This window comes from Rhinatrema bivittatum, chromosome 9 (genome assembly GCF_901001135.1).
Source record: "Rhinatrema bivittatum chromosome 9, aRhiBiv1.1, whole genome shotgun sequence".
In the NCBI taxonomy this organism is placed as follows: domain Eukaryota; kingdom Metazoa; phylum Chordata; class Amphibia; order Gymnophiona; family Rhinatrematidae; genus Rhinatrema; species Rhinatrema bivittatum.
In genome coordinates, this window is record NC_042623.1 from 76772818 (window position 1) to 76796563 (window position 23746).

Here is a 23746-nt window from a genome sequence, read left to right on the forward strand (position 1 = left end):
GGCAAGTCTTGTGGGGGTCAGGAGGCCCCCCCAAGCTGGCCAAATGTCCCTGGGGGTCCAGCGGGGGTCCGGGAGCGATCTCCTGCCGTGAATCGTTTTTCCGTACGGAGAAACCAAAGGTAGCGCCGGCGCCATTTCTACAAGCACCGGAGGTCCGAGAGTAAAAGATCACACCGGGACCCTTCCTCTAGACCCCAGGTAATTTAAGGCATTTTGGGGGGTTCGGGAGGGTGGGGGATTTATTTTAAAGGGTCGGGGTGGGTTTTAGGGTTGTTTTAGTGTGCCGGTTTTCCCGCCCTCCCCCCACTGGACCCCAGGTAATTTAAGGCATTTGGGGGGGGGGGGGGTTCGGGAGGGTGGGGGATTTATTTTAAAGGGTCGGGGTGGGTTTTAGGGATGTTTTAGTGTGCCGGTTTTCGATTTACACGATTTTCACGATATTAAAAAACCCAAACAGCAACGATCCGATTCCCTCCCCCTCCCAGCCGAAATCGATCGTTAAGACGATTGATCACACGATTCACATCTCTAATGTCTTCGTGTCAAGGCCTCCGTCTTCCCTCATCCTCAGGCCGGCCTGCTGCTCCATGCTGATTCAAGCTGCAGGTCTGAAAGAGTTCAGAACAGCCGGAGGACCGTTCCCCTACCAACATTATCTGTTGTTGGCTCTGGGAGCTTGCAGGATTGGCAGACCATGGTAAGACCATGTTCTGCCATGCTGGGACTCTTCGCCAACCCTCAGTTCGGTCCTGGATCTGCCTGGGGTCAGGCTGAGGCCCAAGGGCACACTAAACACCCCCCTTATCTAACAGGAGGCACTCCTGGGTGAGGTTAGATCAAGGAAAAACACTACATGTATAGTTTTGGCTTTTCAACACATTAGAAAAAGTGTCTGCAGAAAAAGCAGATGCAACTCTCTGTGGTTTATTTTCATTTGGTAAAATTAATATAAATAAAAGGGAAATTTTCTATTCACAATTAACAAAACCATAAGTGGGAGAACCATATATTTTCAAAAATGTTTACAAATTAACAAATCAGTCCATCTCACCAATAAACTGATAGAAAGAAAAGAAAGGTAGCTAATTAACGGGGTTATTTTCCAACCTGCGGAAGACCATTATCGCGGCAGTAGCATTCAAATTAGGTGGAGGGGAGGAGTCGGGGAGGAGTTAGTGAGCAGATTAGGGAAATAGGCTGGCGGCACTGCTGCCGGTAATAATGTTTAGAACATTATCGCCGGCAGTAACACGGAAAATAGCACCACTTTTAGTCTGCTGTGAGATATTCACACATTGGGACTTATGCATGCATGTGGGCGACTTTTAAAATTGGCTGGATGCCCGCATGTCCTACATGCGGGTACACCTGATTTTGGTGGCTGCCCAGCTTTTGGATTTCACCTTTAATTGTAATAATATACATGTAAGAACCAAAATCAAATATGGAGCCAGGTATTTATAAAGTATGCATGTACTCCATTTATGAAATCATTTACTGGTACGTGCACTTGGAAACAACAGTTTTTCAATTTCTCCACCAATTCTCCTAGACCCTTCCAGGTCACCTAGAGTCTCCAGCACATCAGAATGAATCTTCATCGGTCCATCCATACCTCCCATATTAACATCTACAGACAAAAGAAAAGGTTGATTCCAATTGCATGAGTCAATTACTGTAAAATAAACAGACAAGCTCAGTAATGTATGTGCATATACTGCTGACAAAAGAGGCAACTCCTGCCCGTGCTTCTGAATGCCCCATGCCACCTTTTTCTCCCTATTAATATTTACACATGACACCGCAAGTATGCACATACTCTCAAAGTTTATAAAATATGACGTATATGCGTACTTGCTACTTAAGCAACGTGTGTTAAATTTTCATTTTAAACATTCAACCTGCACATAATGCTTTGAAAATTATCCCTATATGGGTAGATTTTTAAAAAGGTGTGCGCGGGGAAAACGGGGGTTACACGCGCGGCCGGGGCTTGCGCACAATGCACGCATTTTAGAAGGGGCCTGGCTGTGCGTGTAACTTCTGTTACATGCAGAAGTGTCGGGCCAAAGGAAAGGGGCGGGAAGGGGTGAGGCTTGAGGCGGCCGGTACAGCAGCCTTTGCCACTGTATTGGGGAAGGGACTGACGGCACGTGCAAGTTTTTACTATTCCAATGGAGCAATAAGCAATGAAATAAAATTTTTAAAAAGTAGGAGAAAGGGTTTAGGGGGTGGGGAGGAGAAGAGAGGAGAGGAGAGGAGAGGAAAGGAGAGGGGAAAGGGAAGGGAGGTTAGGGTAGGGGGTAGGGAAGTTCCCTCCCAGTTTGTTTCTTAATTGGAGCAGACTTAGAGGGAACTGGGGAAGGCCGGGAAGCAATTCTGTGCAAAATTTGCAAAACTACACACCCCCTAGCGCGCACTGAGGTAGATTTTAAAAACTTACGTGTGTGCGTACTTTTGTTCGCGCACCAGGCGCGAACAAAAGTACACCAGATTTTATAAGATACGCGCGTATTTTATAAAATCTGGGGTCGGCGTGCGCAAGGCTGCGCAATATCGGCAGCCTGCACGTGCCGAGCCGCGCAGCCTGCCTCCGTTCCTTCCGAGGCCGCTCCGAAATCGGAGCGGCCTCGGAGGGAACTTTCCTTCCACGTCCCCCCACCTTCCCCTCCCTTCCCCTATCTACCCCACCCCCCAGCCCTACCTAAATCCCCCCCCCCCTACCTTTGTTGGGCAAGTTATGCCTGCTTGAAGCAGGCGTAACTTGCGCGTGCCACCCCGGCATCCCCCAGCACAGGCCGCAGTGCCGGGGGACTCGGGACCGCCCACCCGGCCCGCCCCCGAACCATCACCACGCCCCCGGAATCGCCCTGGACCGCCCCCTGCCCCCGGATACGCCCCCTCGAGCACACCTCCTCCTGCCCCTTTTACGAAGCCCTGGGACTTACGCGCGTCCCGGGGCTTTGCGCACGCCGGCGGCCTATGCAAAATAGGTGCGCTGGCGCATGAGTGCCCTGCGAGCGTAAATCTGGGAGGATTTACGCACACAGGGGTTTTAAAATCTACCCCACTGTGCGCACATGCACACACACATTACAAAATTTGGTGCGCATGGGTGCACAGCTCAACGATTTTATAACGTGCATGTTATAAAATTGCTGCGTCCATGTGTGTGCGCACTGGGAAGCACCTTTCAAAATCTACTCGATAGTGCATATGGATTTTCAAAAGGCATTTGATAATCCCTCATGAGAAACTCAAAATATCTTCCTGTGAATTGGTAACTAGTTAAAAGATCTGAAAGAAAGAGTAGGACTAAATGTTCTGTTTTTCTAATAGAAAAATGTAAATAATGGAATTTCCCAGAGATCTGTACTGAGGCCAGTGTTTAGAGAAACAAGTGAAGTGAACAAATCTGCAGATGACACAAACATTTTCAAAACAGTTAAAATGCAAGCTGACTGTGAGGAATTGCAGGAGGACCTTGTAAGATTAAGGATCTGGTCATCTAAATCACAGATAAAATTAAATGAGACAAAAGTAAAGTGATAGAAAATAATCAAATTATAGGTACACAATGGTGAGTTAGGAATAACCACCTAGGAATAATCTAAATTAAGAATAACCATCCAGGGAAAGGATCTAGGAATCATTGTGGAAAATAAATTGAAATACTCAGCTCAATGCGCAGCAGCAGCAGTCAGATGTGTAAGTAAAATAACGTGCTAGGAATTATTTTAAAAAACGGAGAATAAAATTGTGATTACCATATTGCCCTTGCATAGATCTATGATGCGACCTTATCCTGAATTTTGTGTGCAATTCTGGTTGCCTCATCTCAAGAAAACTATAGCAGAACTAGAAAAGATACAGAGAAGGGCAACACAACTGGCAAAGGGGATGGAATGTCCCCCTTGTAAAGAAAGGCTAAGCAGATTAGGGTTTTTCAGCTTCAATTTAAAATTGCAGGGATAAATTTAAGCAGGGTTTAAAATAAGCCAGGGTAATTAAAATTTTGTTTTTATTGTTAGGAATGAATGTAATTAATGAAGGTCTGAAAACTGGTTAAACCACATTTATTTCCTAAATTTGTGCAGTGATGGTTAGAAGGGCTTGTAAGACAGGGACTGTGGGGTTGCAGGTGGGTGTGGAACAGTGGTGGCAAGCTAGTTGCTGTTTGTTTTTATGTTTTATCATGTTATTTTATTGTTCTTGTTTTGTATGTTTATATAGGGGTAGATTTTCAAATAGCGCAAATTGGCCTACTTTTGCTGGCGCATCAGGCGCAAGCAAAAGTAAGCTGGATTTTAGTAGATACGCGCGGAGCCGCGCGTATCTGCTAAAAACCTGGATCGGCGCGCGCAAGGCTATTGATTTTGTATAGCCGGCGCGCGCCGAGCCGCGCAGCCTACCCTCGTTCCCTCCGAGGCCGCTCCGAAATCGGAGCGGCCTCGGAGGGAACTTCCTTTTGCCCTCCCCTCACCTTCCCCTCCCTTCCCCTACCTAACCCACCCACCCGGCCCTGTCTAAGCCCCCCCCTTACCTTTGTCGGGGGATTTACGCCTCCCTCTGGGAGGCGTAAATCCCCGCGCGCCAGCGGGCCTCTTGTGCGCCGGGACGCGACCTGGGTGTGGGTACGGAGGGCGCGGCTACGCCCCCGGACCGCCCCGGGCCATAGCCACGCCCCCGTACTCGCCCCCAAAACGCTGCCGACACGCCCCGAAAACGCCGCTGCGCTCGGTCCCGCCCCCGACACGCTCCCGACACGCCCCCCTCCGAAAACCCCGGGACTTACGCGAGTCCCGGGGCTATGCGCGCGCCGGTAGGCCTATGTAAAATAGGCTCACCGGCGCGCAGGGCCCTGCTCGCCTAAATCCGCCCGGATTTGGGCGGATTTAGGCGAGCAGGGCTCTGAAAATCCGCCCCATACTGTATTGGTTTATTTTAGCTATGAAATGTTTTATCTATGTTTGTGAACTGTTGTAAACTGCTTTTTTTTGTTCGGACAGGTTAAGTGGTGTAGACATTTTATAAATAAATAAGCAAAAGTTAAAAAGGATGTCCTGGGGAAGCTCTGCTTAGGCTGCAGTGCTTCAGTTCAAACTTACACCTGTCTCTGATGGCGATTAATATATTCATTTTTGATGAAATTTCTGATTTTACCATAGTTATTTTTGTTTTTCACCTCTGCTCGCCTTCCAGGGAAGTTTATGTGAATCATGATCTACATGTGAATCATGATCTACATGCTTGCGTATCTATCAGAATATAAAATAATTTAAATCCTGTATTTTTAAAGCCTGTATCCTAGGTAATATTTAGAGATCTATAGATTATAGCAAAAGAATGGATGGCAAGGTTAATTGATGACATTCCTTATCAGGTTAAAGACTTCATCTCTGCAAACATAACAATCAAAAAGTAAAGAAAGCATAACAGCAATGACTCCATGGTGATCCAAAAGCGGGCTACTCAAACACCAGCCTTATTTTAGGGAGATTTGCTATTTTAGGGGGTTATTTTCTAAAGCTTAGTGCATGTGTGCGAAAGCAACATCGGGGCGGAGTCGGCCCCGGAAGAGGAGTCGTCAGGGCGGCATCGGAACTGACTCTGCGAACACAGCGTGGACAGCAAAGCGGTAAGCTTCCGTATCGCTGCCTATTTCGCACCGAATAACTACACCTTTTATGGTATAGTTATTCGGCGTGACGCCGGCAGTGATCGCACCACGGAGGTGCGATCGCTGCTGGCTATGTCACAGGTACCGACGGTCGGCCCCTGTGACATAGTGAGGGCAAAGGCGATCGGCGTCATTTTGAATACTGGCATTGGACTGCCGGCGTGCAGGAGGTCGCTCCGGGACCCCCGCTTGACTTTTGGCAAGTCTTGTGGGGGTCAGGAGGCCCCTCCAAGCTGGCCAAAAATCCCTGGGGGTCCAACAGGGGTCCCGGAGCGACCTCCTGCACTCCGGCCGTCCGATGTCAGTACTCAAAATGGCGCCGATAGCCTTTGCCCATACTATGTCACAGGGGCTACCAGTGCCATTGGTCAGCCCCTGTCACATGGTAGGAGCACAAAATGGCTCCTACCATGGACCACCAGGGAGTTTTGGTAAGTCTTGGGGGGGTCAGGAGGGTGGGGGTTTGTAGTTAATTTTAATTTTAGCTGGGACACGAATAGAAATCGCAGTATTAACGCATCGGGGCGCCATACGGCTGAATGCAACATATCTGCTGCCCGACGAATCCGAATCACAAATGCAACGTATGGCGTCCCTCTGCACATCCCTATAGAATATATAACATTAACAAAATTTTAATTTATTATAGTATAATACAAATATATACTGTATTATATTAAAAATATATTTTCCCCTATAGAATCCTACTTTATGTTGAGCAAGCAGGCAATGCATGTATTTGTAAAAATAGCTTGTAATACCTTGTTCTGCAGTGGTACAATGTCAGAAGTATGTTTAACTGCATCTCTTGCTGTTGCATTTTTGGGAACAACATTTTGTGCTTAACAGCAGTTTATGATTGATGACGGCTTGATATATTTACTTTCCTTGTCACTGGAAAAAAATGAGTGCGTGATATAATCTAAGGAATGCTGATAATAAAAATTTCTCTTTGGAGAAAAAAAAAGATATAGTAGATGAGATTGAAATCTTTTAAACAGAGCTCCTGAATTCCAAAATTAGCTGTCACCAGATATAAGGAATACTATAGAACTGTATTCAGTAGACTCTAAAATATCAAGCTACCGAGGTTTAATGTTTTGATATAAATTGATTTATCTACTAGTTTTGCGTCTGCAAATTAAGGAAAGAAACACACATAGTACAGTTTCAATTTACAATTAATTTTGTGAACTGCTTGTTTCCTCCTTTTACTTTGGGCTTCTAGTTCAATTGGAACCAGACCCAATGCAAGCTACAATCTCCTACCAACTCACTTAACTCAGTTATTGCCACAACAGGGGCCATGCACCAAGGTTCCTTCAATAGTGGGTTTCTATCTGGCCACCAGGTATGAATATTGTGGGATGACTGAACCAGATCAAGTGGGTCCTCTGGCATAGGAGCTTTGACTCAGGAGCTGAACACTAGACCATGAACCAGACTTAACCCAAGGATTGAATCCAGGTCCTACTCATGGAAGGGCTTAGCGCTACCATCAGGGCTTCCCAAACCTCTCATGGTGACCCCCCAGACAATTGGGTTTTCGGGATATCCACAATGAATATGCATGAGAGAAATTTGCATATACTGTAGCCTCCTCCATGGTGTCAGCATCTATCAGTTCCACTGTTCACTACAACTGTAATGAATGGAGCAGATGGTAAAAGGGTGCTGCTGCTGTTATCCTGAGTGGAGTATCAGCCAACTTTAATATCTGCTTCCACACATAAAATGAAGATTAATATACACACATAATATAATTATTTAATGCATACAATATACAGTGAGGGGGTAATTTTCAAAAGGAGTTACATGCGTAAATGTAGCTATTATTGTAGCAATTTTCAAAAGCCATTTACTCAAGTAAAGTGCACTTATGTGAGTAAATCCTATAGACAAGTCAATGGCATATATTGTAGCAATTTTCAAAAACCCACTTACTCAAGTAAAGTGAATTTACTCCAGTAAACCTGGTTTTTACTCGAGTAAATGCTTTTTAAAATCAGGCCCTATATGCATGTTTTTATAAAATATTTTTAAAATACCCAGATCCCTGCATTAAAAAATTGTACATGTACTAAAACTTGCGAGCCTACTCATAAACTAATACTATGCAGCTTTTGGTGTAACTTTAGGGTACCTACTTATGTATGCATATGCTGCATTATGCATGCCAGAAGCATAGCCATGGGTGAGACTTGAGGACCAATGCGACCTCCAAGGAGTAACTAGGTGTGTGTAAACGTTTTTGCATGTGAGCAGCAATTTTTTTAAACCAACAATTTCTGAGAGCCAGTATTTGCATTGCATTTCTGTATATAGCACAATTAAGCTTTGGAATTAGTTGCCAGAGGATGTGGTTAGTGCAGTTAATGTAGATGGGTTTAAAAAAGGTTTGGATAAGTTCTTGGAGGAGAAGTCCATTAACTGCTATTAATCAAGTTGACTTAGGGAATTGCCTCTGCTATTACTGGCATCAGTAGTACGGATGTGCAGAGGGACGCCATATGTTGCATTTGGGATTCGTATTCATCGGGGGGGGGGGGGGGCAGATACATTGCATTCGGCAAGGGGGGCCCCCGATACATACATGTGTTAATTCTTATTCATTTCCCGGCTAAAATTGAATTAAGTACAACCCCCCCCCCTCTCCCACCTCTTGATTCCTCCAAGACTTACCAAAACTCCCTGGTGGTCCAGCGGGGTTTCCGGGAGCCATCTCCTGCACTCACACCCTCGGCTGCCAGTATTCAAAATGGTGCTGATCGCCTTTGACCTTCTCTGTCACAGGGGCTACTGGTGCCATTGGTCAGCCCCTGTCACATGGTAGGAGCAATGGATGGCCGGCGCCATCTTGTGCTCCTACCATGTCACAGGGGCCGATGGTCGGCATTGGTCAGCCCCTGTCACATGGTAGGAGCACAAGATGGCGCCAGCCATCCATTGCTCCTACCATGTGACAGGGGCTGATAAATGGCACCGGTAGCCCCTGTGATATAGTAGGTCAAAGGCTATTGGCGCCATTTTGAATACCGGCAGCTGAGGGTGTGAGTGCAGGAGATGGCTCCCGGACCCCCCGCTGGACCACCAGGGAGTTTTGGTAAGTCTTGGGGGGGTCAGGAGGGTGGGGGGGTTGTTTAAATTGGCTCCTTTAGATGGCCGAATAATTCGGCAAAATCATTGTATTCGTGGGGAATCATGATACGTTTCGCTTTCCCACTAATACAGTGGATATGGCCCTATACATTGCGGATTACAAATACGTAGGAAATGAATGCACACCCCTAATCAGTAGCATGGGATCTTTTTAGTGTTTGGATACTTGCCAGGTTCTTATGGCCTGGTTTGGCCACTGTTGGAAACTGGATGCTGGGCTTGATGGACCCTTGGTCTGACCCAGTATGGAAAGCTCTTATATTCTTATGTTCTTAAAAATGTATGTGAGCAACCATGTAAAACCTGTGAGCAATGTTGTGAAATGTATGAACAATCGCTCAAGCCCTCAGCTAAGAGGGAACTAAGTTGGGGACCTGTGCCCACTAACTTTTGCTTTAAGTCCCCCACCCTTAGCAGCAAAGTTATATCCCAACTGAGTAAGCTCATTAAAGATGCAGGAGTTAGAGGATCTGGAGGCATTCGAATCACTGCCAGTCCATGATCTCCTGCAGCTTTAAGGATGCTAACTTGAATGGAAAATGCCATTACCCTTGAGCTAGACATGTAATTTGTCTTTTCAGGTGAATGAGCATTCATAATTAATTATAGAGCACGGGGAGAAAATAACTGAGATGAATCTTATGTAGCTTTAATGAAAGACAATCAACTGTTATATCAGAAATTAGAAAGTATGGGGCATTTCTCTAGAAGATTGAATTTGAAGTTTATGAACTTTCCTTGATGTTCTTTAATTATACCTTTTGAAATGTTGAGAAGATTTTATTGGATTTCTTAAAAATTTCTAAAGAATCCTTCCCTTCAGTTTCTAAAGTATTTTATCTACCTGATAGAGAGAAAACTGTTTCTTCTGAAGAAAATGTTAGTAAGGCTGAGTTACCAAACCTTTAGTCAATATGACCCCATTTTAGCACTTGACAATTAACATGACGCCCAAGGATGACCAAACAAATTAGCAGGGTTGTGGTACCCTCCCAAATAATCATTTTTTCATCCTCCCCGCACTCCAGCTGATCCTCTCTTTCATTCTCCACCTCCTCCAGAGGACCTCCTATCTTAATCTCTTCTCTCAAGCTCCACTCATCTCACCTTCCCAGTCTAACCCATCTCTCTCACTTCCTACCTCCTCATTCTCATCCCCTCTCTCAACTTCCAGTCACCCCTCTTCTGTTTCCCTCCCCTCCAACCCTTTTTTCATTTTCCCTTGAGTTGATCACCTCTCCCCGCCAGCTCCTCCTACATCACCCAGTTGATCTACTGTCATTCCCACCCTATCTCACCTTCTACAGGCAATCCTGATCTACCTTAATCCAACTTTCAACCCCTCCTGTCTCTCAGCCCCTCCTCCAAACATCTCCCTGGCCAGGGTCAGCGGCATTATTTTCCTTTGGGCACTGTGCCAAAGGTGGATGTCAACTGGTGGGAAGAGAGGGCAGGATGACAGAGTCCACATTTTCCTCTTGGCTAGGTTCAGTGGTAAATGAGGAGAGAGAAGCAGTAGCAATCTCTGCTGGCCCATACACACTCTGCCTCTCCCCCCCAACCCTCCATGGCTGGTCCCAAGCCAGATTGTAATCTTCAAGTGGCAGCAGTGTTAGTGGCACTGCCCTGGCATGAGTTTATTTGGTAACAGGAAGCCCCGCAGGGGCCCCAAACCCTCCTCATGCAAGGCTTCCTGTTACCAAAGAAACTCATGCCAGGGCAGTGCCATTGCAGGGCCTGTGAGGGTGTGCAAGCTGACAAGCTCCATGCTGCCTTCTACTACTAATGCTGCTGCTGCTGCTGCCACCTGAAGAGTGCTGCCATTTGAGGCACTTATGACCCCAACCGAAGGTTTTGTGACCCCCATTTGGGATCCCAACCCACAGTTTGGAAAGCCCTAATAACTTTAATTTAACAGGTTTTTTAGAGCAGTTGCAATCAGATGTAATGGATAAAGTTTCTCTGTTAGTAAGTTTTATTCCTGAATCTGATAAACAAATGACATTGTTTTTTCACCTTAAGGGTATTTGTTTCCTGTGACAGAAAATAGCTGTGTTCCCTGACACTGTTAGGGAAACACAACATAGAAGGAAACTATTTCTCTTAAAAAAACCCAAAAGGTGACTGCTCTTGGTGCAAGATTCCTGTTAAAACTTCCTTGCAAGTGTGTAGTGAAACTGGAAGGAATTAAATACATCTTTTTAGATCCAATATACAACTGGAAGGATTGAGCATTCTTACAAAACAGAAATATTCCAACTGAGTCTGTTTCATAATACTTCTTGGATTTAGGAACAAGTAAATAGCCAATTGTATATAACTGATTCTTTCTTTCTTAATGTTCTCCCCTAGTTATAAACTAAATAATGCCAATTGCATTGTTTCTTTGATTTTCTGTTCCTCTGCATATTTGTGTTTTGCTATACTTTCACATATCAAGGTTCTCTTGATTTGATTTTTGAACATTAATAAAGCACTAATTTAGAAAAGTCTGAAGCCATCAAAGTCTGTGTTTACCTATGGAAGATAATTATTTATCCCTTCTCTTAGCTATTTCAAAGTTCAGGAATGTCTGGGCTGGGTGGAAGCTTATTTACATAATTGCTCTTTAGCATCCAGAGAGATTAACACGTGTATAAAGTAATTGACTTAACCACAGAAGGGAAACATCAGAGACAGGCAGGGAGACTGAGTATTGCCTAAAATTAAAAGGGTTTTTGTAGTCATTGCCATGAAGACCCAGATGGGATGAGGGTGGAATGGGGTGGGGTGGGAGACTGGCTACAGTGCCCATTCACATTCAGTTCTGGCTAGCTGTTCCTATGCACACTAGTGAAGATTACTCTCTGTGAGTCCAAGGACTTCATATCCTTGTGAGACAATGAAGGTAGGTTGAAGGTCATCCCTTTAAAATGTAATTTGCTACAGTCACTCCTTAACATTTTTTCACATGGATCTTGTCAAAATGATGAACTATGATTCCATTTAGTTTCACATCACTCTCTTTAAAAATGGAATAGAACAGATTGTAGTTGTTGATACCCAGTCACTGAGAAGAAATGGTCAACTCAGCTAATAGAAATCATTATTCAAAACCTATAAAAGCAGTACTGATCCTTTGCATCAACTGTGCAATAATTTGCTCATTGGACATTGAGAAAAAATTAAAACATTTCAATTTTATTTAATGTACTATTAAACATTTCAATTTTAAAATATGTTTCTCCAATAATATATAAACACTAATATCTATTTTAAATATTTTCTGCAGAAATTCAATATAAATATTAGTTTTGATTTTTAATATAATCACATAGTTATATTTCATATTAGAGGAATTTTTATTATCTTTCAAACTTTAGGGGCAAAGTATGAGAACCTATTTTTCAGCATATGATGTGATTTATTTTCATTGTTTGCCAAATATCTTTCCTCCTGAAATTTTCTAAGACCTGAATTTAAATTAATTGAGCCCAATAAGATGGAATTTAAGGCTCTAAATATGATTAATCCAGCGATGGGCCTCTTGTTAAATTATTTACTGAGAGGAAAAGCACAGGAAAGTGTCCCTTGATGTGAAACAGGAAGCACTTCACTCTGACCTGGATTTATCAAAATGCACTAAATATCACCTGTGATACAAAAAGGGGCATGTTTTATGATAATAGGCACTTTATTGCAATAACACTGATGTGAAGTGCCAGAATGTGTGTGTGAGAGAGAGAGAGAGAGAGAGAGAGAGTCATAATGCCCTCACACTAGATAGGTATTTATATCCCTATGGGAGGCCCACCTAGTAACTCAAGGTGAGGTTTAGGTATTAGTGTAGGGGTTAGGGGCCAGTTTGACATTCAAAGTGAGATGTACGAACAGAACAGTGCTCTCTAGTGAAGATTTGATGACCCTCGGAGTGAGGACACTCACCCAAAGCTTAGGTTGAGAGCCTCCCATAGGGATATAAATACCTATCTAATGTGAGCACATCATGCCTAGGCTTTCTCTCTCTCTCTCTCTCCCCTGAGGTTCCAGATAGCTAGGTTAGGTCTCTGGGAGCTTCAAACTACCAAAACAAGCATCCACAAAAAACATTGCAACAGGTGATACAGCTGTAACACAAGCTATCACACAGTTGTGGCTACTAAAATCAGCATTAAAGCTGTGCAATAGGGATTCACAAAATGGTAAACCCAGCCCACCCCCAACTCCTCCTCTTTTTCAGATTTGCATCACACCATATGATAAGGCATTTTCGCATGCATTAAGGGATTATCGCATGCATTAACAGGGCTTTTTGCATGTGATAAGCCCTTATCACATGCGAAAACACCTTAGCGCATTTTGATAAATGAGGGGGTAGGTATATCTTGGAGAAGATGTAAGAGACATACAGTATATACACTCAGAGGGTAATGTTGTAACAGCCCATAGAAATCATACCAATTTTCAAAGTGAATATATAATTGTAAATTTGCCCTGAAAATTACCCCAGTAAAACTATTGCTTGGACTTAGAACTGATCTGGTCATTGGTGTGGGTAGTTTTGCTGAGTGAATTTACACACACCGAGGATAACTTTCACAGAACTGCACAAAGTCCCATATACACGTCTATCTCCCTCTTCAGGGACTTCCCATAATACAGGGGCATAGAACAGTTCCCGAGGCCACTTATCTTCCCTGACCTCTTATTCTTCTCCTCATCTACATAGTCTCTTAGCCACCGGGGTGCCAGTGTTCTTCCGGTAGGGAGGACGACAAGCCTCTAGGATCCTGGACTCATGGGGGTGAAGACACTTGAGCACTCTCAAGATCTACTCAATCACTGTCACAAATGTACTCACTCCTTAATGCAGAGCTTTCCAAACTTTTCATGTTGGTGACACACTTTTTAGACAAACATAATTTCGGGACACAGTAATTCAGTCTACTAGCAAACCAGAGGTTAAAGGTTAAATGAACAAAATGTATTTCGACAATTTACGTATGTTTCCTTAAATATATACATAATAAAATGTTTCACGACACAACCTATCTTGTGAAAACCTTTCATTTATATTAAAAATATATAATATTCCAAGAATAATGTTATTGTTATAATTTATGAATAACAATAATAAAACAAAGTTATTGTCTTATTCAATTTACCTCTTTAATGAGATATATGAGCTTGATGGGATGAACACAGCTTTTGAATATTTGGTGTTAATAAAGTCCAAAGGGTCTTCTGCGTAATTTTAAAAAGCTGGCCAGTTTCACACTATAAAATTATTGATAGCCTCATTCAACTAATTATATATGGCTATGAGAGTGAAGTCTGGAATTTATAGGAAGGAACAGAAAGTCAATATAAATCCTGCACCTCCAGTTCTGTAACTCTGTGCATCCACTGAAATTCCCCCAAACAATGGAGCTTGAATGTTTCCCTTACAGCTCATCATACTGAAAGATATTTTCAAATGCTGGTATCACCTCACAGTAACAGCAGCACAAACACCTTCCACTGCCAGGTACATTGTGAACTAAAATAAAACCTCGTAAAAAAGACACTCAAAATCTATACTGCAATCCCATTGTAACATAACAGTAATAACACCAAGGACTCAAACAACAATAACCCTACCTGTGAAAAAGCAAGGGTAAATATTACACTGGGTCCTAGAATACCAATACACCACCTACTGAGGAAACAAAACAAACCAGATTGCTATAGATCCCTATGCTAGCAGAATCTCTCATAATGGTCACACACACAGGGGCAGATTTTAAAAGGAGCGCGAATAGCCTACTTTTGTTTGCGCTCCAGGCGCAAACAAAAGTACGCTGGATTTTAGTAGATACGCGCGGAGCCGCGCGTATCTGCTAAAAACCTGGATCGGCGCGCGCAAGGCTATGGATTTTGTATAGCCGGCGCGCGCCGAGCCGCGCAGCCTACCCCCGTTCCCTCCAAGGCCGCTCTGAAATCGGAGCGGCCTTGGAGGGAATCCTCTAATGCCCTCCCCTCACCTTCCCCTCCCTTCCTCTACCTAACCCACCCGCCCGGCCCTGTCTACACCTCCCCCTTACCTTTCTCCGGGGATTTACGCCTCCCGGAGGGAGGCGTAAATCCCCGCGCGCGAGCGGGCCTCCTGCGCGCCGGGCAGCGACCTGGGGGCGGGTATGGAGGGCGCGGCCACGCCCACGGACCGCCCCGGGCCGTAGCCACACCCCCGTACCCGCCCCCAAAATGCTGCCGACACGTCCCCGAAACGCCGCAACGACCGGGCCCGCCCCCGACACGCCCCCGACATGCCCCCTTCGGAGAACCCCGGGACTTACGCGAGTCCTGGGGCTCTGCGCGCGCCAGTAGGCCTATGTAAAATAGGCTTCCCGGCGCTCAGGGCCCTGCTCGCCTAAATCCGCCCGGTTTTGGGCGGATTTAGGCGAGCAGGGCTCTTAAAATCCGCCCCACAGAGCAGAGACAGACCCTCACCAAATACAGAATACAAAATAAAGGAGCACAAATTAGACAAAAACTGAAATGGAAACCCCAAGAAGCCAGACTCTGTGTATTAACAATGGAAAAATAGAACCACCATTCCTCATAAAACAAATAAAATCAAGAAACATAAAGCATCAGTTATAATAGTAAAACCATACTAATAAAATAATATTTTAAAACTACTGATAAATAGAATTTCTATTAATTAAAATCATATACATTTTTTACAATTACCCAAACACCAATAAAATATTTCAAAACAGCACATATATCAAATAACACCCAATAATTAAAACTAATAAGGATTTTAAAAAGCCCCTGCTGTCCATACGTGGGAGCTCTTGATTTCCAGTCACCCTGATATTGTCCAGGATTAGGAGGTTATCCTCTCTCACACAGACTCACATGTCCATTCTGTCTCACACATACATACACATTCATGCTCTTATACCCACCATAACCTCTCGCTCTCACAGACACTGACACACTCTCAGGCTCTAAGACACTCTCTCCCCCTCCACACACACCCCCCACACAAACTCTTACTCCCCTGGATTTTCTCATACACACTCTCTCTGGCTCCCTCACATACACACAAACACACACACCCAGGCAAGTTCCCAATCATTCTCACACAAACACACACACCCAGGCAAGCTTCCAGTCATCCTCACACACTGAAACTGACCCCCAGGCAGGCTCCCATTCATTTTCACACCACTCCCTCACCATCCCCCAGGCATGCACACATTCATTCTCACACACACAGACCCCCAGGCAGGCACCAATTCATTCTCACACACACATATATATACTACACACTGGCCGGCACCTATTCTCACACATAGAAACCCCAGGAAGACACCCATACATTCTCATACACAGGCACACCCTCAGGCAGGCACCCATGCATTCACACACATACACCCCTAGGTAGACTCCCATTCATAGACATGCACACTAAAGGCAGACCCCCTCTCTTTCTTTTGCCAGCAACCTCAGAGCCTCTCTCATTCCTCTGCTGCCACTGTCACTGATGCCGCATGGCTATTGGGGAGGCGCTGATTGCTGCTATTGGCACTGAAGCCCATTCTGCTGTCTCCTCTGTGCAGGCCCCATGGGTTTCCACTTCCTCCATGTTGATCTCGTACATTGTGAGATCCGCATAGAGAAAGTGCTACTCTTGCACATTACCAAAGATTACATGTGCCAATCAGTAAAAAGTAATTTATTTCTTTTTTTTTACCTTTGCTGTCTGAACTTAGTTTTCTAATCGGTTGGTCACAGGCTTTTTTGTTCCACCTCCCCTTTCTTATTTTTTTGCCAATTCCTTTCATATTGTCTTTTTTTCTATTTCTTTTCTCTCCATCTGTCTTCTTCCCTCAAACATTGTCAGGTTCTCATTCTCACATGCTTTCTCTCTCTCTCTCTCTCACACACACACACACACACACACAGGCTCTCACTCTCACATGCTCTCTCTCATACAATCATTCATACAGTCTCTCTCTTGCAAATGCTGTCTGACTCTCACACACCCAGGCTCTCTCTCACTCCCACATGCTGTCTTGCTCAAGCACAGGCTCTCACTGTCACATACTCTCTCTCATACAATCATTCATACACAGTCTCTCTCTTGCACATGCTGTCTGACTCACACACACCCAGGCTCTCTCTCACTCCCTCATGCTGTCTTGCTCAAGCACAGGCTCTCACTATCACATGCTGTCACTCGCACACACATACAGGTTCTCACATGCTGTCTCTGCAAACATTCAGGTCCTCACTCCCACACCCAATCTCTCAACGCACCTCATACACGCACCCAATCTCTCAACGCACCTCATACACGCAACCCAATCTCTCAACGCACCTCATGCACACACTCTACGGGCCCTCAGCCTCTCTCTTACCTCTGGGCCTCCTCCACGGGTCGCTGCAGGACAGGCTCTGCAGTGGCCCTGATCTTCTCGGGCCGATCGCGGGGGCGGAGGCCCTGATCTTTTCGGACCGATCCGCGGTGGGGGCCTCCTCCTCTTCTCACACGCTGTAATGATGCTGCTCCTCTTCTGCACGCAGCTGATGCTCCTCCCCCTTTCTGCCCGTGTGGCTCCGGCAACATTTTCCTTCCGGGGCCGCGTGGGCAGGAAGGAGGCGGAGCATCTGCATGTTTCGACGTGACCTTGTTCTTCAGGCCGTGGTGAGGTGAGCTCCACCACGGCCATGCTGATCTTCCTGCTGTGTGTCTGCGGCACACAGCACAGCGATTCTTTACTGCTCAGCCGCCAGTGGGATGAGGTCCACCGGCGGCCACATTGGCTCCCACTTGCCGGTGTGTCACGTGCACCGGGCTTGCGCGACACATCGGCACACCTCAGGCGACACACTAAAGTGTCGCGACACACACTTTGGAAAGCTCTGCCTTAATGTCTTGACCGGTGCTTCAGTAGGCTTGAAAGAAACAGGTTGGACATTTGGAGTGGTGTTCAAAAATAAATATTTACTACAACTTAGGAAAAAGTTGATCAAAGTCCAAATTACAAAAAACTTCAAATTCTCTTGATACAATAAAGCAAAATTTCAAGTGTCTTGTCCTTCTCACTCCAACTCCCCGAGTCCGTGTCCCTTCCTGATAACAGGAAAGTCAGAAAAACTTTCCTCCTTTAGGAGGGTAGGAAACTGGTGGTAAAATGTTTCCTCTGAGCAAAAATGGAAAAAACAAACTTCTCTCTTCTGGCCAACTGCAGTTCCTTTAAGACTGGTAATAGGGCAAAGCAGAACTCTATTCAATTCCTCTCAGGCAGGGATAAATTCTCTCCCAAGCTGGAGTAGATGAAGGAAAACAAAGCTCTCTCCCAAAAAAGGTCAAAAACACTCTCTTTTCTTCTCTTCAAGCACAGTCCCTCCTAGGTCTGTAAGAGACTTGTAAGAGCACAGTCCTATTCCTTATTGTGCATGCTGTGGGGCCTACCAGGGTTCACTGAAATATCTACTTCCATTCATGCCAAAAACCAAAGAGTTTGACCAATCCCAGCATCCTTAGAGATGGTATAAAAAGTGCCATAGTTTCCTCTAGAGTTAACTAAGGGAAATTTAAGTAGTAATGGAATGAAGTAGGGATGTGAATCGGGTGCCCGATCGTTTCCGCTATCGGGATCGTCTGGCTGTGGGAAAAAATTGTTTTCCCGCATTTCCCCGGTTTTTTTTTAGTGAAAAATCGTTTTTCGGGTTAGTGCGCACTAACAAAAATAGCAAAAAATAACAAAAAGTAACAAAAATAAACTCCCGTTAGTGCGCACTAACCCGAAAAAACGATTTTTATGAAAAATCAGGGGTAAAATTGATCGTTTCCTTCTTTTAACCGATTTTTAATGAATTTAGAAATATCGTACGATATTTCAATTCGTTAGAAAAATGATTCTCAACCCTAGAATGAAGTCTCCTTAATGTGAGTATATGGGGCTGCACAGTTTTACCCTCATAGTTTATAATTTGCGTGCATCGATTTGAGCAGATTATAAAATACATATATATATATTCTAGAAAATATATGTATATATGTTGTGATTTTGCAAAAATGTTTGCATGTATGTGAATTCATACACACACACATGCATTTTTGTAAAATCATGGATGTATGTATGTATGTTATTCTGCAAAACCTTTCATTGACATGCACACACTAATATGTCTAAAAGACACACCTTTCAATAGAGATCTGCCTGCAAGAAGACTGGTTTGCCTTGTGCTCTACAATACATGTAGGAGAATGTCCTATCTGAGGTATCTAACACAAAAACTCCCAGCTGTGAGTTATCAGGGACTCCTTGTTGTATCCATGACCTTACCCCCTTACTCACATCCACCATCTCCAGTATTTCCCTTTAGCATGGCATTCCCCTAAGTTCATTTTGAGGTTTCATCCTATATAGCCCTAAGTTTATTTTATACCTTAGTATTATTTTGAGGTCTTATCCTTTATAGCCCAATGTTTATATTATACCTCAGTATACTTCTATTGTACCAAATGTTCTTTGTTGCCTTTTTTGTGTTTTTGTTCATTATACCTCATGTTCTTTGTACCTGCCTCACGGCGATTGTTCAGTTTATATGTAAACCGGCGCGATATGTATCATATACAGGAACATCGGTATATAAAAATTAAAAATAAATAAATAAACAAATCTATATTCTATAAGGACCCTCACTCTAGAAGCCTTCAGATTTTGACAATCACTTGAAGTAGAGTCAGAGCTGTAATTTCCCTCAGCTGCTTTCCATCCAATTATACCACAAAGAGCTTGTAGGGTCGATAAAGCTACAGACACTCAGTAGAAGCTATTTGCATAATATATTATAATACACTGGACACATACAATTTCCAAAGAGATAGCTTCTTGGAGAATGAAGGTTCTGATATTTATGCATAAAATACCTGATATAATGAATAAAAGCCAAGTTCAAAATATAAAGCATCCAAGCTTCTGATGATGCATTCCTCATCCTCACATGGACATATTTCAGGAGGATAGGTCATTAACAGTTAGTAGCCAGGTAAACATGAGGCTTGCAATCTCTTAATTCTGAAAGTAAGCAACAGGGACCTTCATTGCTTTGATTATTGCAGCAAACTTCATTAGTAAAAATTACTCCAGCATTGGTCAGACTGAGAGCAGTATGATTAAACCATAAACTCAAACTGTAATTTGTTACGAAAATGGCACACACCTCACCAACTAACTTTAGATGCCAAAAGGTAGCACATGATTTTGCTAATAAAATAATAACAATCAGAAAAAGAATACAGCTCAATAGAAAAGTAAATTCAACAATAACTAAAAAATGTGCTTAACACAATAAAACAGCTTTTCTGACACTGATGTACAGAAAATTATGTAAATACTTATGCTAGTATTGATATGTTCCTTTTAAAAATAAAATCTAACAATTATTTCACTAGAATTGTGCATTGTTTCTAGAAGGAACAAATAAAAGATTGACATCATGCTATGTGTGATGGATAAATGACTCCCAGCACTCAGCTAGCAATTTTCACTTGTTTCTTAAACATAAGCATATGGTCTTTAAAAACTGATTTTTCAATGGGAATTATGTTATTGGAGAATTTCCTGCAGGAAAGCACTGTGGGCAAGTTTAAATCTCTGACAACCTGCAGAGATAAAATTATGTTACTTTTTTTTTTGTTTGCTGTGAGTGCCACAGTTGAGAGAAAAATACATCAGAGAGAACAATGTGTATGCCAATAGCCCTCAGGCTTTAGGGTTCTTTTCTCTAAGGGGGTGGGGGAGAACACATGTTTCAAGGCCATACTAGTGAGGACCCAACAGTTCCAGTTTTTGCTGTTCAGTTATTATAACAAGCTTGAAGTTCCCAAAGGTGTTGTCTACTTCCAATTAAACCAGAGAACTGACAAATGCCAAAGTACAGTCTTTGTACTGCAATCAAAATCAAAATATAGAACATTTTCAATACTTACCACTCTAACATTGTATGAGTCCTAGAGAGCAATTTTGACTCTAGATAGACTTATAAGAACCTTTTTGGGAGTTGATTTCCATTTTTTCCCAAAAAAGAGGACACTTTTAAAGTGCAGGCAAGCTTGCAGGTCTATGGGTGCTTTCTACCTGTGCACCTGCAAGCTAATTTTCTAAGTGAAATACCCAGCTGAGTTTTCATGGAAATTTAGGACTGGCAGGAACCATGGGGAACTTTACAGCATTTGGAAAGCAGTAAAGTAGACATGTGAATTTCAAAATGAAATCCCCAGACATATTTCACCTTCCCCACCCTAACTCGTCATGGTACCTCCCCTTTTTATTGCAGAGAAAGTACTATTGATGGAAATTTACTTGTGTGACTGTTAGTTATCTGGGAAAATTCTTTTGAAAATTGTCCTCCAAATCTATTATTGAAAAGGAAAAATTCTGGACATCCACATAGCATTCATGGGTCAGTATCATGATCCCAGATGAGTATCATAGTTGAATTATCTGGATTTCTGGATTCAGGTGGAAATAATTCATAGATCCCATATATTGCTGCTCTTCCACAGACAAAATGGATTTACTCTACTAATTTACAGATAAGACACCAACAGGGCTATTTATCATTTTGCTTTAGGGCCTTAACACATGGGTATGTTATGCCTGCATTTGCTGTGCATTACCAGGGAAAAGATTTTTATGAGAGAGAGAGAGAAAATAATATGTCACTCTACTATTTATTCAAAAGAATAACACTCAAATCACTGAAATGTTAATATTCAATAGAAACAGAGGCTTAATTTATAAGGAACATCATAACACAAAAGTTGTTACTTGATTAGTTGCAACTTTTCTCTGCTAAATTGGTCATATATATAATCATCAGTCCACTAGTAGTGGTTAAAGAAAAAGTTATTCATATGTTTTTGTCTTTTGCTCATCGAACCACTGTGAAATATAAAAAATATAACAAAATAGTAGTGCTCACTTATTCTCAGAGTCCCACTGCGCCCGACATGGCACCATGTTTAGAGAGACCTGCTTCAGGGGCTTTAATTTCAAATTCAAAAACACCAGCTTGTGCTCTGTGAAAGTTAATATGAAATGAAACAAAACAGGTAGATAAACCAGTTGATAAGGAACATTCATTAAAATAGTTGTTCATTAAAATAGTTGTTGAACATAGATCCGAAGTGAGACTCAAAGGCAAGGCAACACACTTATTATCTCAGCATGGCATCCCAGGCAAAGAAGAAAAAGGCTTAGCTGCACGTGGCTTTCTCTCACGCCATTACTCATGTGAGTTGAAGACATATAGCATCCTTTAAAATGTAATCATCAAGCAAACACCTCAATGACATCACTGGAATCTCCATTTAAAGAAATACAGCCCATTCGATTTCCTTGTTCAGCCCATATGGATCCACTGTGTTCATACGAAAGATCCAAGCTTATTCCTTTTGTGCCAAATTGAGAACCCTATCCCCCCCCCCCCCCTCTATGCCAGTGTTGTCGCACATTTGTAAAATGACCCATCGTATGTCTGCAAAAGTATGTTGGAATTGAAGAAAATGAGCAACCAAAGGTGCTTCCATTTTTCTTGTATTAAGACAACTTTTATGTTCAGTGAAATGAGTCCTCAGCATCTGTTTTGTCATTCCAATATAAAACAAACCACATGGACAACTCAGAATGTAAACAACAAAAGATACTCTGCAAGAAGTATTAACAATCGTGGGAAAAGATTTACTAGACTGAAAGGTGACAAAATCTTCTTGGATCTTGATTGAGTATCAAAAAATCTCTCACAATTGGTGTCCAAATCTGCTGATAAATTAGGCTTAAAATTTGAGGCTCTAACAACTTGATCATGTATATTACAGCTCTTTGAGAAGGCAAATCTCATTGGCTCTTAAAACAGAGGATGAGTGCATTGTAAATCAGCCAATGTCTGTAAACTGATCTACATATCACTGTTGAAATTGTAGAGTGTCTTAAGAGAAATGTCTGTCTGTCAGTTTGATTCTGTGTTCACGATTGTAATAAAAAGGTCATTGTTACTGTGTAAGGCATATCAATAAGCAATTTTCACAAAGGAAAGAGGATAACTTCTATCTAAAAAAAGATTAGCCATCACCTTAGCCTGAAATTTAAAGTTGCCGATGTCTGAACAAAGTACATAAATGCAAGAATTGTCCCAATGGGAGATTCTTCTTAAAATTGACAGGATGAAAACTATCATAAGAAAGCAGGTTGTTACATTCATTAGGTTTGCGATAGATCATGGTTTTTAGAACAAATTGACCTTTAAAGCTATTGATGTCAAGGAAAGAATTTTCCTGTTCATGAAAATTTACTGTAAATTTCAAAACTGGCCCTCGAAAGTTCAGCTAAGAATGGAACTCCATTAATGATGCAGGCGAGATTTGCCATACGACAATATGTTGTCAATATAACGTTTCCAACATTTAATGGAAAAACTACATACCTGATAATTTTGTTCACCTTAGTGTAGACAGATGGACTCAGAACCAGTGGGTTTATGCTCCCCTGCCAGCATACAGAGATGGAACAAGCTGACATCACAGTTTATATAGCTCTAGAGTGACCTCAGCCTGCCAGTAAAAGCAACTGTGGACAGACTAGCAAAAAAGTTGATTAAAAAACATGATTCAAAACAGGTAACCAGAACTGTACTCAACCAACCATAAAAACTGAACTCACATAAGATTCTAGGTACCCCAAGCTAAGGACTGGATGAGCACTTACCAGTAATCCCTTGGGACCCAGAGCCTTACAGGAGAACTATTGACACACTCATGTGGCAGCCGAGGGCAGGAAGCCGAGTACATCTGTCTACACTAAGGAAAATGAAATTATCAGGTAAGTAATTCCTACATTTCCTAGCATGTAGACAGATGGACTC

At 42.9% G+C, this 23746-nt stretch overlaps 1 long non-coding RNA gene across 1 annotated transcript in view; it reads right to left on the minus strand.

The window, feature by feature from the left end:
* The window catches only part of LOC115099314, a 34454-nt gene that overhangs the window by 4914 nt on the left and 5794 nt on the right, over nucleotides 1–23746 (minus strand). Inside the window, exons 2-3 of the long non-coding RNA XR_003858742.1 lie at nucleotides 21809–21905; nucleotides 19752–19899 (exon numbers count right to left, since the gene is read on the minus strand). This is a non-coding gene — a long non-coding RNA (uncharacterized LOC115099314). The remainder of the gene's footprint in view (nucleotides 1–19751; nucleotides 19900–21808; nucleotides 21906–23746) is intronic.